The sequence below is a fragment of the Hemiscyllium ocellatum genome, chromosome 6 (genome assembly GCF_020745735.1).
Source record: "Hemiscyllium ocellatum isolate sHemOce1 chromosome 6, sHemOce1.pat.X.cur, whole genome shotgun sequence".
In the NCBI taxonomy this organism is placed as follows: domain Eukaryota; kingdom Metazoa; phylum Chordata; class Chondrichthyes; order Orectolobiformes; family Hemiscylliidae; genus Hemiscyllium; species Hemiscyllium ocellatum.
In genome coordinates this window covers 96,328,150-96,346,531 of record NC_083406.1, presented here as the reverse complement: position 1 = coordinate 96,346,531, position 18,382 = coordinate 96,328,150, and positions in this window count along the sequence as shown.

Here is an 18,382-nt window from a genome sequence, read left to right as displayed (position 1 = left end):
AACTTTCTTCGCTGTTCACTACACAACCAATTATTAACTATACCTCTTATGTTTACATCTAAATCATTTATGTAAATGACATAAAGTAGTGGAGCTAGCACCAATCCTTATGGCACTCCACTGGTCACAGGGCTCAAGTCTGAAAAACAGCCCTCCATCACCACTCTCTGTCCTCTACCTTTGAGCTAGTTCTGTATCCAAATGGCTAGTTCTCCCTGTATTCCATGAGATCTAACCTTGCTAACCAGTCTCCCATGGTTGAACTTTGTTGATCCCTTGTTGAACACTTTACTGAAGTCCATATAGATCACATCTACTGCTCTGCCCTCTTTAATCCTCTTTGTTACTTCTTCAAAAAACTCAATCAAGTTTGTGAGACATGATTTCCCACTCACAAAGCCATTTTGACTGTCTCTAATCAATCCTTGCCTTTCCAAATACATGTGCATCCAGTCCCTCAGGATTCCCTCCAACAACTTGCCCACCACTGATGTCAGGCTCATTGGTCTATAGTTCTCTGGCTTGTCCTTGCCACCCTTCTTAAACAGTGGCACCCACGTTAGCCAACCTCCAGTCTTCTGGCACCTCACCTGTGACTATCAATAATACAAATATCTCAGCAAGAGGCCCAGCAATCACTTCTCTAATTTCCCACAGAGTTCTCGGATACGCCTGATCAGGTTCTGGGGATTTATCCACCTTTAACCATTTCAAGACATCCAGCACTTCCTCCTCTGTAATCTGGACATTTTGCAAGGTGTCATCATCTATTTCCCTACATTCTATATCTTCCATATCCTTTTCCACAGTAAATACTGATGCAAAATACTCGTTTAGTATCTCCCCCATCTTCTGTGGCACCACACAATGGCCGCCATTGAGGGGCCCTACTCTCTCCCTAGTTACCCTTTTGTTCTTAAAGTATTTGTAAAAACTCTTTGGACTCTCCTTAAATCTATTTGCCAAAGCTATCTCATGTCCTCTTTTTGCCCTCCTGACTTCCCTCTTAGGTATACCCCTACTGCCTTTGTACTCTTCTAAGGATTCATTCGATCTATCCTGTCCATACCTGACATATGCTTCCTTCTTTTTCTTAACTAAACCCTTAATTTCTTTAGTCATCCAGCATTCCCTATACCTACCAGCCTTTCCTTTCACCTTAACAGGATTATACTTTCTCTGGATTCTCGTTATCTCACTTCTGAAGGCTTCCCATTTTCCAGTGTCCCTTTACCTGTGAACATCTGCCCCCAATCTGCTCATTATGTCAATGGTAGGGGCTGCAAAAAAAACCTCTGAGCCTTCAATATTCACCTCATACTTTTGTCTGTCTTGGATGTTGTAGCTCTTGGGTTTGTCTTGCAGATCCTTTAGAAAGTCATCTATTGAAGTAGATGCAATCAATTTTTCAGCAATTCTCTTTATCAGCTTTACTTTTTAAAAATTGCAGTAGATGGCATTCTCTCTACAACAGTGAAACTATCACTGTATTCCTGAGGCTACTAAATTTGCATGACACAAACTCCAGATGATGGATACAGAAATTCAGTTTGATTCTGTCAAAGTCCTCCACATCTTCCTGGGACCTTTTCGGTCATTCTTCTAGATGTGTCATACTCTACACCCTTCATTTCTGTTGGACAGACAAATTTTTCTATAGCTTGTTTATCTCGAACACACACTCATCTCAAATCACTGAATCAAAGCTCTGTGAGTTGTTATCAACTTCCAGTTTAAGTTTTGGAATTTTGAAATCTACATTCCTGCTGTGTTACTGATCAGGAATTGGTCACAGTGGCCACTGTATAAGCCACTCCTGAGCGTAGCAGTAGCTCGCGGTTCCTGTACTCCCCATAGCAACTCAATGACGCTGGATGTGGGATGAGTGGAGCTGTTGCTGTTTCTACCCACAGAGTTGATGTGTCTGGAGTGCAACATGAAGCTTCCAGGCATATATAAGAGTGCTAACAGCACTTTGCCACCTTTCCCATTTCTCAAATTCAAATGCTCGTTTACGGTATCTGATTTCTGGAATGTTTCTCAATTCTTCTTGCCCGGTGATCACTCTGACACATGTCCCAACTCTTCACCTTTCTTGACTCAGCTGATGCTCTCAACACGCCTATCCCCACCAATTACCCTCACTACTGGGCTCTCAGAGCTCCAGGTGAAGACCATGCACTTTGCATTTACTGAGCATTTTTAAACTTCAGACAATTTTCTGCTGACCAGCTTCTTAGCACTTGCATCATGTTGTGTATGCTGTTCTTGAAAAGAAACATTCTGTTCTGCCAGCATCACACTGTATTTATCTTTCTTTTTGTGCTTACTTAGTAGGTAAACAACAGGAGACTAATCAGGCATAAAGGAACAGTCAACACAAAAATACAAAGGCTTAAGAAGTTGGTCTCTATATAATCTCATTGACCTTACTGAAGCAAAAGATCGTGTAGGAACTTGTCAGAGTGAATGCTGAAAGGACATTTCTCTTTGTGGGAGAAACTAAACCTTAGGGAGTACAATTTACATAAAAATGATCTCCCCTGTAAGACTGAGATGAGGAGGAAAGTTTCCTCTCAGATGATCATCAGTCTTTGGAACTTTGTTGCACACAGGCTGGTGAAGATGGAATGATTGAGTCTTAAGGCAGAGGTCAACCATTGGGTTGACTGTGCTGAAAGCAGCCCATGTGACAACATGGCCTGTGGTGTGGAAGTGGGGAAACAAAATAAAACATGATATTCAGGTTCTAAAATTATTGAGCTCGTCATTGAATCCTGAAGGTTGCAGGATATCAAAGCAGAAAATGACATGCTCCTCTTCCAGCATGCACTGGGCATTACTGGAGCACTGCATCAGGCCTGAGACAGAGATGTTGGCCAGGGAACACGGTGGTGTGTTAAAGAAGCAGGCAATTGGAAGCTCAGGGTCATTTTTCATTGCAGAATGTAGGCGTTCTGGAAAACATGTCGTCCAATCTGTGTTTTGCCTCCCCAGTGTACAGCAGGCAACATGTGTGAGCAGTGAATACATAGACTAGGTTGAGTAACGTGCAGGTAAATTGCTGCTTCACCTAAAAGGTGCATTTGGAGCCTTGAATGGTGAGGGGAGAGGAAAACGTTTCATCTTCTGTGCTAGGAAGGTACAGTGAGCATGTAGGGAGGTGTTGGCACTGGAGGAGGAGGAGTGGACCAGGGAATCCCCTAGGGAATGGTTCTTGTGAAATGCTGACAAGGAACAGGAGGAGATTATGTTTTTGGTTGTGGCATTCAATTGGAGGTGACAGAAATGGTGGCTAATGATCCTTTTCCACCATTTGTCTATAACACCTCTAGTTTCCCTTTAGACATGGGGTGCCTCTCCATTACCAGCTACTCCACCAACACCTCCAGTGGCCTGGAGATCCATGCTCTCTGAAATTTAGCCATTCTTCTGTCTTTTCCAGTGCAGTATCAGCTGGCACAGGACTCTGCACCAATCATAATACACCACCTCCTCAAGTAGGACAAACTAACTTGAAGTAGTATGAAGAAAAGGTTTTAAGTGAAAACAGGAGCCTGTATGGGTTGTGTTTTGTTCCCTACCTCACTTGATTTTATCATGAACATGTCGGTGAGTTTGAATAATAGGCCACATCTCAGTGAAAGACAATTGTTGCTATTCTTGTAACTAAGGAGCTGCACTGGAACAAGGGATGTGTTTCAGCTTTTCAATGACTGATTGTGCCTTTTATACAAGGGAATATGGAAGATAAAGCAGTTATGAAGAAAATAGGTCCTGAGGGTAAGATTGGAAGCATCTTTTAATGTACCTCAGTGTATTCATTCCTAACGAACATATAAGGTGGAAAGACAGGTTAATGTAGCAGTAAGTGGACATTTTGTACAAATTATCACAAGGAAGAGAACTTCAGATTCAGCAGTTGCTGTTGCACTTTGTGTGGGCAATCCAGGTAATTCTTAAAGGTTTAGGGCTTCATGAAAAATAACGACAATTTAAATTTAAGGAGGGATACAAGTCAGAAGTCTTATTACTGACGTTGTGATGACACCAGAAACCTCTAATGTGACTGTGATTGTCAGGATGATAAAGATAGCCTTTTTTTTCAGTCATCTAGTAATTTCATTTCAGTCGTCAATTAGGTAAGAACATATGAAATAGAAGTAAATAGACCATTCAGCCTCTTGAAACTGCTCCATCATTCAAGTTGAAGTGTTCGGCCACATCGTTTGATTCCCTGAGACAGCAAAGATCTCTCTATCACAACATGAAATATGATCCATTATGGGGTATGCGCCAGGGCCCCTGATCTCATTACAGCCTTCATCCAATCATTGATGACAGAGTGAATTTCAGAGGTAAGTGAGACTGATGGCCCTTGATATTGCATTTGACTGAGTATGATATCAAGGAGCCCACAAACCTGAAGTCAATGGCAATTGGGGCAAAACACTTCAGTGGTTGAAGTAATCTAACACAAAAGAACATGGTTTTAGTTGTTGGAGGACAGTCATCTCAGCCCATAGACCTTCTTACAAGAGTTACTCAGGATAGCATCCTTGACCCAACCACCTTTAGCAGTTTCATTAATGATCTTCCTTTGATGACAAGGTCAGAAGTAAATGTTCACTGAATACGCCAAGTTCAGCACCATTCACAGCCCCTTAGATACTAGACAATGCTCAAATGCAGTAAAGCATAGTCAACATCCAGGTTTGGACTGATAATTTATTGCTACACAAATGCCAAATAATGACCATCTCCAGCAAAGCAGCATCTAACCATTACCCCTTGTTGCTCAATGTCATTGCCACCACTGAATTTTCCGCTATCAACATCCTGCATGTTACCATTGACTAGAAACTGAGCTTGAATACTCATAAATATTGTAGCTACAAGAGCAGATCAGAGGCTAGGTATTCTGTCGCAAGGGAGTCATCGCCTGTCTCCCAAAGACTGCTCACTGTCTACAAGGCATTAGTCAAGGGTGTGATGGAACACTCCTCACTTGTCAGGATAAGTGCAGCTCCAACAACATTCAAATAGTTTGACATCTCCTAGGACAAAGCTACTTGCGTACTTTCATTCTATGCACCGCTTTCAACCCTTCACCACTGATGTACAATGGCAATAATGTGTACCATCCATAAGATACAGTGCAGTTACTCACCAAGTCTCCTCTGACAATACTCCTCTTTCAAGCACATAATCTTTATTACCTTGAAGGACAAGGGCAGAAGATATATGGAAACCCCACAATCTGCAAGTTCCTTTTCTAGTCACATAGCATCCTGACTTGAAAATGGATCCTTCAGGGTCACTGGGTCATAATCAAGGAACTCTGTCTCTAACAGCAGTGTGTGTGACCCTATACCCCAAGACCTGCAGCAGTATAAGAAGACAGATCACCACCACCTTCCCCACGGCAAATATGGACAGGCAATAGACATTGCTCAACATTGCTCCCAAGCCATGAAAAATACATTTCAAATGTTTCAAATTCTTTAAGTGAAGAACCTTCCTCTTATCTGTCTTAAATAGAGTCATAGAGATGTACAGCATGGAAACAAACCCTTTGGTCCAATCTGTCCATGCTGACCAGATATCCCAATCCATTCTAATCCTATCTGCCATCACCTGGCCCATATCCCTCCAAACCCCTCCTATTCATATACCCATCCAGATGCCTTTTAAATGTTGCAATTTTACCAGCCTCCAACACTTCCTCTGGCAGCTCATTCCATACACGTATCACGCTCTGAGTGAAAAAGTTGCCCCATAGGTCTCTTTTATATCTGTCCTCTCTCACCCTAAACCTATGCCTGCTCATTCTGGACTCCCCCTCCCCAGGGAAAAGACTTTGTCTATTTATCCTATCCATGCCCCTCATGATTTTATAAACCTCTATAAGGTCACCCCTCAGCCTCCAATGCTCCAGGGAAAAGAGCCCCAGCTATTCAACCTCTCCCTCTAGCTCAAATCCTCCAACCCTGGCAAAATCCCTGTAAATCTTTTCTGAAACCTTTCAAGTTTCACAACATCATTCCGATAGAAAGGAGACCAGAATTGCATGCAATATGCTAACAGTGGCCTAACTAATATCCTGTACAGCTGCAACATGACCTCCCAACTCCTGTACTCAATACTCTAACCAATAAAGGAAAGTATACCAAACGTCTTCTTCAATATCCTATCTACTTGCAACTCCACTTTCAAGGAGCTATGAACCTGCACTCCAAGGTCTCTTTGTTCAGTAACACGCCCAAGGACCTTACCATTAAGTGTACAAGTCCTGCTAGGTTCTGCTTTCCCAAAATGCAGCACCTCACATTTATCAAAATTAACCTCCATCTGCCACTTCTCAGCGCATTGGCCCATCTGGTCAAGATCACGTTGTATTCTCCAATTTTGGTGTCATCTGCAAACTTATTAACTATACCTCTTATACTCACATCCAAATCACATATATAAATGATGAAAAGTTGTGGACCCGATCCTTGTGGCATGCCACTGGTCACAGGCCATGCAATGATTGGACTGTGTGTATGTCCCATCTCAGACAGCTAGGCGAAAGTCAGGACTGCAGATGTTGGAGATCAGAGTCGAGAGTGTGGTGCTGGAAAAGCGCAGCAGGTCAGGAATCCTGATGAAGGGCTTTTGCCCGAAACATCAACTCTCCTGCACATCAGATGCTGCCTCATCCCAGAGAGCTGCCAGCCATTCTGATTGGGACTACAAGCAGCTCCCAGATTGCAGGCCCTGCAGTCCTGAGCAGGTAAAGGCAGGGGGTTAAGCAGTGGGATGGGTTTCCTTAGATATTGGATAAAGGGGCTGGAGATCTTCTAAGAGATATCAAGACAAAACAAGCACCTTTCAGCTTCTCAGTGACTGATTGTACCTTTTGCATGAAGGAGTACAGAAGATGAAGCAGTAATGAATAAATTAAATAGTGAGGGTAAGATTGGAAGCGTTGAGCAAATCTATTAATGTAACTCAGTGTCTTCATTCCTAACGAATGTAAAAGGTGGAAAGACAGGTTAGTGTAGCAGTGAGTGTTTTTTTTATACAAAGTGTCATACTGATGCAGATGTTGGGTGTGGGCAGTGCCTGATGTAATGGGGGCCCTTGAGGGAGTCACCTCCCATTTCCCACTCAAGACTTGAGCAGGCAACTTTCTGTGCTTTCCCCCTACCCTACTGCCCTCCCTCAAAATTGATTCTTGGTTGGAAACAGCCCCAAAGTGGCTCATATTTGACTGATGGTCTCAACTGGAGCAAGGACATGTGGATCTTCCCAGGTCTTGCTTGCCCTACATAAAATGGTGGACAGACTAGAGATTCCAGGAAAACACCGGGAAGGAGATTTGGAGATTTTGACAGGTCCACGTCTTCACAAGCTGTCAACACTGTAAGATTCTGTCTGAGGCATGTGCTCCATAAGGCAGTTGGCCCTGAAAGGACAAACTGAAGTTCTAACGTAGCCCTGCCCACCAGTCACTGTCTCTGTGAGGAACCAGGTGGTCTGTCAGTCTTACCTCTACTGTTAACAACCATATCACCAAGACCAGATTGAACTTGTTTCCATCAGAGTTTAGAAAAGTGAGGGGTGATTTTATTGAAGTGTATATGATGCTAAATGGTCTTGTATGTGAGAACAGAACTAGAGGACACTGTTTAAAATTAAGGGTCAAACAGAGATAACCATTTGTTTCTCTGAAGATTGTATAATTTTGGAGCGTTTTATCTCAGAAGGTGATGAGATTTTCTTTATGGAGGTTGTAGATAGATTCTTTTCAAAGGATTAAAGGATGTTAAACATAATGAGTTGGAGTGATTCGTTTGAAATTTACTGTCATGGTCACATCCAAATTCACATGGTGGGTGAGTGCTGCTCCTGTTTTTGACGTTTCTTTCAGTGCCTGAGCTAATTTCCTCACTTTCTTGAAGCAGCAGTTACTGTTATCTAAGTTTCACATTTACTTTGGGAACTTTTTAAAACAAAAATCAAAAACAACAATACTTTAAACTTTGAGGCGGCACAGTGACTTAATAGTTAGCACTGCTGCCTCACAGCACTAGGGTCCCAGGTTCGTTTCCAGCCTCGGGTTACTGTCTGTATGGAGTTTGTACATTTTCCCCGCGTCTGCGTGTGTTTCCTCTGGGTAGTCCAGTTGCCTTCTACAGTCCAAAAATGTACAGGTTAGATGGATAGGCCATGCTAAATGGGTCTGGGTGGGTTACTCTTCGGAGGGTTGGTGTAGTCGTGTGAGGCCGAAGGGCCTGTTTACATACTGTAGGGAATCTAATCTAACCTAATCTAAATGGGAGAGAAGAGAGACTAGGAGACAACGTTTCGGGAGAATGACCATGTGGAGATCAACAAGAACACACCAAAATACCATGCAAACACTACATTGGACAAAAAGGCAGAAAACTAGCCACCAGGATACATGAACACCAACTAGCCACAAAACTACATGACCCTCTCTCATTAGTATCCTTACATACAGATAAGGAAGGACACTACTTTGACTGGGACAACACATCCATCTTAGGACAAGCCAAACAGAGACATGTAAGAGAATTCTTAGAAGCATGGCGTTCCAACCGGAACTCTATCAACAAACACATTGAGTTAGACTCCATCCTACCACTCCCTGAGAAAAAGAACAGGAAATGACATCACCTCAGGAAATTGCATCACCAACCCAAAGAAGCCCAATCATATAAATCGAAAGCAGGAATCATGTACACTATTTCGCCTGAGGCCCACTGAAAATGTTACCTAATAGAGTGATGAAATGCCTGGAAATGAACCTCTCAGCTCAGCGAGAAAACCTACATCCAGGACCTCAACCTGAGCTACAAATCTTCTCAAAACTCGCATACACCAAAAAAAAACCAAGCAGTACTCTTTCATACCTGACCGACTGTGAAATTACGGAAATCTCCGGAAATCAAAGAAAAACAAACAGTGCAGTGCAATTTCACAGCTGACCTTGGGAGAGCTTATCATCAGAACTGCACACAGCAGCTGGGAGTGATCAGTCACGATTTCAGAGCCTGATCAGCTAAATGTTTGATTTTAATACTGATAAACCTTATACGTCTTTATCTGTTCTTCTGTACATAAATCTATTGTAGTGAGGAGGGTGAGGATTTTTTAAAAAAATGTTTGATAGTGATCTACCTCTTGATTAAAGTTTTAATAGAAAGGATACTGACTTATCCCAGAGCACAACTTTTGAGCAGTAATTTAAAAATCACACCAGGTTATAGTCCAATCGGTTTATTTATAAGTACTAACTTTCAGAGTGCTACTCCTTCGTAAGGTGTTTCATGATTTTTAACTTTGTCTATCTCAGTCCAACACCGGCACCTCCACAGTTGAGCAATAAGACTGTACTAACACTGAGTTTTTGAGAAAGTGTGGTGTGACTGCTTTCTGGGGTACATTCTGGCTCTATAAATTGTTTAAGATGCAGAGATGGCTTTTATTAGAGTAATGTGCTCTTCCTGTCAGATGTTAATTAACTAGAGAGAATTTCAATGTTCCCTGAGATTATGTCTGCAAGAAGTGTGTTTGGTTGCTAATCCTATCAGATTGCTGAATCAGTTGGGGCGGCAGTTGGAACCAATCAGGAATTTAAGAAGGTAGAAAAACAGCAGATACAGTCAGGTAAATGGATTACCTCCAGGAAAGGTAGGAGAGGTAGGCAGCTAGTGCAGGAGTATCCTGTGGCTATCCTCATTTCAAACAAGTATGTTGTCTTGGATAATGTCAGGGTGATGGCCTCACGGGGGAATATAGCAGTGACAGCCAGGTTTGTGGTAGCAAGACTGGCTCGACTGTAATGAGGGGTATGTCAGGTTCCAGGCAATTGATTGTGACAGGGGACTCTCTAGTCGGGGCACAGACAGATTTTCTGCAGCTGACAGTGAGATAGCAGAATGATTGTTACCTCCCTGGTGCCAGGGTCAAGAGTGTCTTGGAAAAGGTGCAGAATATCCTCAAAAGGGGAGAGTAACCAGCAGGAGGTCATTGGAAGTTGGTGCCAAAGACTTTAGAAGGGAAAGGGTTGAGGTTCTGCAGAGGGAATAAAGGAAATTAGGCAGATAGTTAAAAGATAGATCCTCAATGATAGTGATATCTGGATTACTCCTGGTGACATGTACTGGTGACATTAGAAATAGGAGGATAGGGCAGATGAATGTGTGGCTGAGGTGCTGGAGCAGGAAGCAGGAATTCACATTTTTGGATCATTGTGATCTCTTCTGAGGTAGAAGTGACCTGCATAAGAATGACAGGTTGCACCTGAACTGGAAGGGGCCCAATATCCTAGTGGGGAGATTTGCTAGTGATGGGTAAGTTGTTGGAAGGGATTCTGAGGGATAAGATTTATATGCATTTAGAAAGGCAAGGGCTGATTAGGAATAGTCAACATAGCTTTATGCATGGGAAATCATGTCTCACTAACTTGAGTGAGATTTTTTTGAAGAAGTGAAAAAGAAGATCGATGAAGGCAGAGTGCTGCATGTTTTCTACATGGACTTCAGCAAATCTTTTGACAAGGTTCTACGTGGTAGACTAGTTAGTAAAACTAAATCCAGGGGGTAGTGAGCCAAGTGGACACAAAATTGGCTTCAAGGTATGAGACAGAGGGTGGTGATAGAGGGTTGTTTTTTCAGGCTGGAAGCCTATGACAAGCATCAGTGCTGGGTCCACTGCTTCTGGTCATTTATATAAAAGATTTGAATGTGAATACTGGAGGCATGGTTAGTAAGTTTGCAGGTGACACCAAAGTAGGTGGTGTAGTGGCCAGTGAAGAAAGTTATCTCAGAGTACAGTGGGACCTTGATTTTAGATGAGCCAATTGGCCAAGGAGTGGCATATAGAGATTAATTTCGATAAATGTGAGGTACTTTATATCGTTAAGGTAAATAATGGCAGGACTTAGACAGTTAGTAGGTGAATCCCTGGGGGGTGTTACCAAGCAAAGGAACCTAGTGGTGTAGGTGCATAGTTCCTTGAAAGCAGTGTTGCAGGTAGACAGGGTGGTGAAGAAGGCATTTGGTATGCTTGCCTTCATTGGTCAGAGCATTGAGTATCGGGGTTGTGATGTCATTTTGTGGCTGTACAAGACATTGATGAGGCCACTTTTAGAATATTGTGCACAATTCTGAACTTCCTGTTATTGGAAAAATGTTGTTAAACTTGAAAAGAGCTTAGAAAAGATTTACAAGGATATTGCTGGGATTGGAGGTTTTGAGCTATAGGGTGTTATTTTCTCTGGAGTGTTGAAGGCTGAGGAGCACGGATAAGGTGACTAGCCAAGGTCTTTTCTCGGGGTCCAAAACTAGAGGTCATAAGTTTAAGGTGAGAGGGGAAAGGTATAAAAGGGTAAAAAAGAAACAAACAAACGATTGCTGGAAATCAGAAACAAAAACAATAATTGTTGGAAAAGCTCAGCAGGTCTGACAACATCTGTGGAGAGAAATCAAAGTTAATGCTTTGGACTCAGTGACCTCCCGTAGAAGATTTAAAAGGGACCTGAGTGGCAGCTTTTTCACATAGAGGGTGGTACATGTATGGAACATTTGCCAGAGGAAGTGGTGGAGGCTGGTACTATTACAACATTTAAAAGGCATCTGGATGGATATATGAATAGGAAAGTGTAGAGGGATATGGAACCTGACAAATATGACTAGATCAGTTTAGGATCTCTGGATGAGTTGGACTGAAAGTTCTGTTTCCATGCTGTGTAACTCTATGACTCTATCTGCCTTCATGACCCATGGATGTGCATTCTGCTAGCAGTCCCCTTTCCTCCCCACCTCCAACAACCCTGTGCCCTCCCATCCAAAAGAAAACAACCTCTGCAAACCCCTGCAAAAGTGGTAGGTGTCATGTTTGGTTGCAGAGCTCCTAATTTGAGCCTTTGGAGCCGTCATTGCGATAGAGTATTTTAAGTTTTCTTACAAAAATTCCGATCAAAATATCATTCAGCTGCTCCAATGTTTTTTTTTCTCATTCAAGATGTTCAGACTATAGGTAATTCAGTTGAGGGTTGACTTTCAGTCACCAATATTCTTTTCATTTCATCATCAGACAATACTTATCTTTATATTTACCTTGTTTAGCTTGAAGGAAATTGAACCAAATGACCAATTTCAGACGTGTAGTCTCCAAAATCTAAATAAATCGATGTATGCGTTAGTGCTTAATAGAGCGATATTTAAAATATAAATTGTTGTTTAACTGACAGAACATGAAATAAACTAGCCTATCAAAAGATTAGTTTGTATTGCTGGAAGATGAATGTACAATTATCATGGAGTACATTTTTATGTTGAATTTCATTAACATGTTTCTGAGCCACTGTTATTCGATCCAGCATTACTGACAGAACATGAAATAAACTAGCCTATCAAAAGATTAGTTTGTATTGCTGGAAGATGAATGTACAATTATCATGGAGTACATTTTTATGTTGAATTTCATTAACATGTTTCTGAGCCACTGTTATTCGATCCAGCATTACTAATCTGCATGGACAAACAATGATATTCAGATACACTTCAAATAGGAACACGTACAACATAGACACATTAGTAATAGTGATCATCTCAATTAAAAACCCACTTATGAAAGACGAATTTGCAAAATATTGCACATGAATGAGACTACTTCACTTTTCAAAATTTTAATGTTTAAAAGCATTATTCAAATTTGATTTCTTAGTTTTGGTTATAACCACAAAGTTCAGGAGACAATTGGAGACCATTATTCAGTATTTCCTTTACACTGTACCAAAGGAAGATGGATTTACTTTAAAAAAAATCAACAATTACATTCTTCAGAAATTACAGGCAAAGAAAGGAAGACAATTTTGCATATTAATAGAGACTAAAGATTCATCCATAGGTAATAAGGATGGCACAAGGATAAGCATTGTTTAGTAAAATGCATGGTCATCTTTTGCTTAGTGCACACAGTGAAGCCCAAGGGCAATGTGATGCCAGCAAGGCACCAAAGACTAATAAAGGACTCCTTACCAACCTCTCTCTTCTGGTGCAGGAGGGCACCGAGGATTTTGCACTCAAGATCAACCATTATCAATTGAGATGAATTGATTGATTCAATCACAAAGCTTAGCATTACTGAGACTAAGTATAAAAGAGTAGTAATAAGTGTCGACAGACTATATAGGCAGTAATATATAAGATTCTTTGAGAACCTTTTCTGTTAGGTTAGTCTTACAAAGAAATGCTGCTATGGGTTTTCTAAATTAAATTGATAAGAATGCACATTGTCTTCATTGCCACAAAATAGATACCCATTTTGAGAAACTACTGAGACATACATTGTATAAAGGAGTTCTGCTATCCAGCTGCATGGACTATGATAATTCGACAGAAGTAGATATTCTACTACAGTATGAAAAGCAATGAACAACTACAAAATGTATTTCAAAATATGCTCTACAAGGCTGTTGTTTACCTTTCTGTCATTTCTTACATGCTTCATAATCTTGTTCACATTTATAGCAAAATTATTAATCAATGTTCTAAATGGTGGATGCTTGTGTGGATGAATGATTCCAACTGCAGTGCCTCAGTCCTTCGTTTTGATTGTGTCCATTGATTTACAATAAAGTTCCTTTCCGATAAATGCTAACATTGCTGCCTCATAGTGCCAGAGGCCTGGGATCAATTCCAGCCTTAAACAACAGTCTGTGTAAAGTTTGCATGTACTCCCTTTGTAAGTGTGGGTTTCTACTGGGTGCTCTGATTTCCGCCCACAGTCCAAATATTAGATGGATTACCTGTGGTAAATGTGGGGTTATGAGCATAGGGTGGTCGGATGGTCTTTGGAGGGCTGGTACAGACTTGATGGGCTGAATGGCCTCTTTCTACACTGTATGGTTCTAAGTTCTTGGAAGCAGTGAAATTAGTCACTACTGTGAATGGTCAGAGCATCCTACCTGTTTCGGAGTTGACTCATCTAAACATGCCCAGATAACATCTAATGGAATGCTACTGACCTGAAACTTTTTTCTCTCCATAGATTTTGCTAGACCTACTGAGTATTTTATCTCCTCATTGCAGAGCTCCTGTGGTTGCAATGTTATAACTTGACTGTTCTTAAGACGGGACACAGGATTTGAGACATTAACTCTGCTTTCTCTCCACGGATGCTGCCAGACCTGCTGAGTTTCTCCAGCAATTTCAATTTCTGTTTACTTGAATGTTCTGTGTTGTTGTTTTATTTATATTTAACATATTTTTCATTCAAGTACCTGAAAAAAAAGTGGCAAAATTAACTTTGACTAAAATAAAACTTTGTGTTGACTACTTTTCTAAAATCCTTTCTCCGGAAAGAAAACTGGCAGAAAGCCATGGCATGGGTTAATGGCATTTTAATAACATCTGAGAAAAAATGCCGACTGAAGATGACTTCTCACATTTTCTGATGATTGGGATGAGATCTTAGTTTGTTTTGTGTACAAATTAATACAATGGAACTCGCTATCCTGAAGCTACAAGGCAATGTTTTTGTTGCTTCGTACCTTAGAGTTACATTTAGATTTAGGTGTGGAGCTAACGTTATTTGACTATTAATACAGAGGCCCAGGCTGATATTCTGGGGACATGGTTTAAAATCTCACAATAAGAGTTTAAAGAATTTAAGCTCAATAGATAAATCTGGAATATAAAGTTAGTCAGTCCCCATAATGGTATCCGTGAAACTCTGATCGTAAAAGCCTACATGATTCACTCATGGGTGAATAGGTCAAGAAATCTGCCATCCTTAACCGTTCTGGTCGACTTGTGACTCCGAGCCCACAGACATGCAGTTGACTTTTGACCTCCCTCTGAAATGTTCTAGTAAGCCACTCAGCTCAAGGTAATAAAAATGGGCAGTAAATACTGGCCTTGCCAGCAGTACTCACATCCCATGAAAGAATAAAGAAAAAAGGCAGGTAGCATTAATTATATCACATATCTACTAACATAAACAAACCAAATGAGATAATCTACCCTGGAAAATTAATTTTTTTTTATAGCGCAACTTGTCATTTTTATTTGGTTTATCTAATGCCATTGCTGACAAGATGCTGTTGTAACTTTTATTGTAACCTGTAACTTTTATTACAATCATCTTTTAAATGTGTGCCTGAAGAATACAAAAGCTGACCCAAAGAGATTAGAACAAATACAATAAGGAATTAATGCACAGTTTAAAGAATGCCAACAATTAAGCATGTTTCAATAATTATGATGTCTTTCACTAATAGCTACCATAAAACTATCCAGCACAGAGAAAATCATTTTAAAATTGTTCCATTGGTTAAGATTCAGAGAGCCTAATGGCCATAAGTTGGCTCTAAGGTGTAAGCTGTTAAAAATATTTCATAATTTGGTGGAATATTTGTGGGTCCAGGTAAAAGATCATTAGAAAGTCAGTATGGTGATGCCCCTGCAAGAGGTCATAGAGCCAAAAATGTACAGCACAGAAACAGTCTTTTCCATCCAACTCGTCCATGCTGACCAGATATCCTAAATAAATCTAAACCCACTAGCCAGCATTTGGCCAATATCCCTCTAAACCCTTCCCATTGGTACCTTTAAATGTTGTAATTGTACCATCCTCTTTTTCTCTTAGTTCATTCCATACACACACTTCCCTCTACATGAAAAAGTGCCCCTCAGGACCCTTTTAAATCTTTCCCCCTCACCTTAAAACTCCTTCACCCCAGGAAAATACCTTGTTTATTTCCCCTATCAATGCTGCTCATGAATTTATAAACCTCTATAAGGTCACCCCTCAGCCTCCGACACTACAGGAAATATAAATCTCTCCGTTCTCAATGATGGAAGAGCCCAGCACATATGAGCAAAAGATAAGACTGAAGCATTTGCAGCAATTGTCAGCCAGAAGTGCCAAGTGGATGATCCATCAAAACGTAAAGGAGCCAGAGTCACACAGCACAGATACAGACCCCTTCAGTCCAAACAGACATTGCTAAACATAATCCCAAACTAAACTAGTCCCACCTGCCTGTTCCTGGCTCATATCCCTCCAAACCTTTCCTATTCAAGTACTGATCTAAATGTTTTTTAAATGTTGTAACTGTGGTGTCATCCACCACTTCCTTGGGAAGTTCACTCCATCGTCTATGTAAAAGAAAATTGACTCTCATGTGTTTTTTTTTATATCTCTCTTCCCTCACTGTCTTGAAATTCCCCATCCTAGGGAAAAGACACCGGCCATTAACCTTATGCTTTTATAAACCTCTATAAGGTCACCTCTCAACCTCCTATGCTCCAGTGAAAAAAGTCTCAAGTCTATACAGCCTTTCTTTATAACTCAAACCTTCCATACCCAGCAACATCCTGGTAAATCTCTTCTGAATCCTTTCCAGCTTAATAATATTCTTCCTACAACTGGGCAACCAGAACTGGACACAGTACTCCAGAAGAGGCCTCACCAATGTTCTGTACACCTCAACATGACTTCCTAACCACCAAACTCAAAAGACTGAGTAATGAAGGCAAATGTGCAAAACACCCTTTTAACCACCCTGTCTAAATGTGATGCAAAGAATGATGTACCTGAACCCCTAGGTGCCTCTGTTCTACAACACTACTCAAGGCCCTACCATTAATTGTATAAGTCCTACCCCTGTTTGAATTTGCATTTATCCAAATTGAATTACATCTGCCATCTTTTCAGCCCAATGACCCATTTGATCAAGATCCCTTTGTAATCTTAGAAAACTTTTTTCACCATCTACTTGACCACCAATTGTCCAGAGGATTGGGCCAAAGGGCCTGTTTCCACACTGAAGGGAATCTAATCTAATCTAATCTAATCTAATCATAAATGCCAGTCTTCAGACAATTCAATTCAATCCACACAATATCAAGAAATGGTTGGAGGCATTGGATACTGAAAAGGCGATGGGTTCTGACAACATTCTGGCTACAGTACTGAAGACATATACTCCAGAAATTGCCACTCCTAAGTGAGCTCTTCCTGTTCAGTTACAACATTGGCATCTACTCGACAATGTGGAAAATTGCTTGGGTATGTACTGTACACAAAAAGCAAGAAAAATCCAACCCAGCCATACTACTCTCAATCGTCAGTAAAGTGATGGAAAGGGTCATCAACAATTAGCACCTGCTTAGCAATAACCTGCTTAGGGACACTCAGTTTGGGTTCCAGTAAGGCCACTCAGCTCCTGACCTCATTACAGTCTTGGGTTTAAACATGGACATAACAGCTGAATTCCAGAGGTGATGTGAGAGTGACAGCCCTTGACATCAAGCCACATTTGATGGAGTGTGTCATCAAGGAGCCCTAGTAAAATTGGAATCAATGAGTACCGGGGGTCAATTCTCTGCTGGTTGGATTCATAGCTAGCTCATAGGAAGATGATTATGGTTGTTGACCATCAATCATCTCAACTTGAGAACATCTCTGCAGGAGGTCTTCAGCAGAGTGTCCTAGGCCCAATCATCTTCAGCTGCTTCATCATAAGGACAGCAGTGGGAATGTTCACTGATGTTTGCACAATGTTCAGCACCATTTGTAACTCCTCAGATACTGAAGCAGTCCTTGTTCAATGCAACAAAATCTGAACAACATCCAGGCTTGGGCTGACAAGTGGCAAGAGATGCTCACACCACAAAAACGCCAAACAATGACTCTCTCCAATAAGAGACAATCTAACTACCATCCCTTGATATTCAATGGTGTTACTATGACTGAATATCCCTTTATTACCATTGACCAGAAACTCAGTTTGATTTGCCACATAAACACAGTGACTAAAACTGCAGGTCAGAGGTGAAGAACACCGTAGCGAGTAACTCACTTCCTAAATCCCTAAAGCCTGTACACCATTTACAAGGTACAAGTCAAGAATGTGATGAAATACTCCCCATTTGGCTGGGTGGGTGCAGCTTCAACAACACTCAAGAGGCTTGGCACCCTCCAGGACAAATCAATTGTTTGGTTGGCATCACATCCACAAGGATCCATTCCCTCTATCACCGGCACTCAGCAGCAAGATGCACTGCAGAAATACACTAACGATCCTTGGGCAGCAACCTCCAAACCCACAAACACTTCCATTGAGAAGGACAAAGGCAGCAGATATATGGGAACACAATTACCTTCAAGTTCCTCTCCAAGCCACTGACCATCCTAACTTGGAAATACGTTGCCGTTCCTTCACTACCATGGATCAAAGTCCTGGAATTGCCTCCCTAAGGGCATTGTGTTCTACATACAGCATATGGACTGCTGTAATTCAAGAAGGTGACCCAACACCACCTTCTCAAAGGCAACTAGTAATGGGCAATAAATGTTG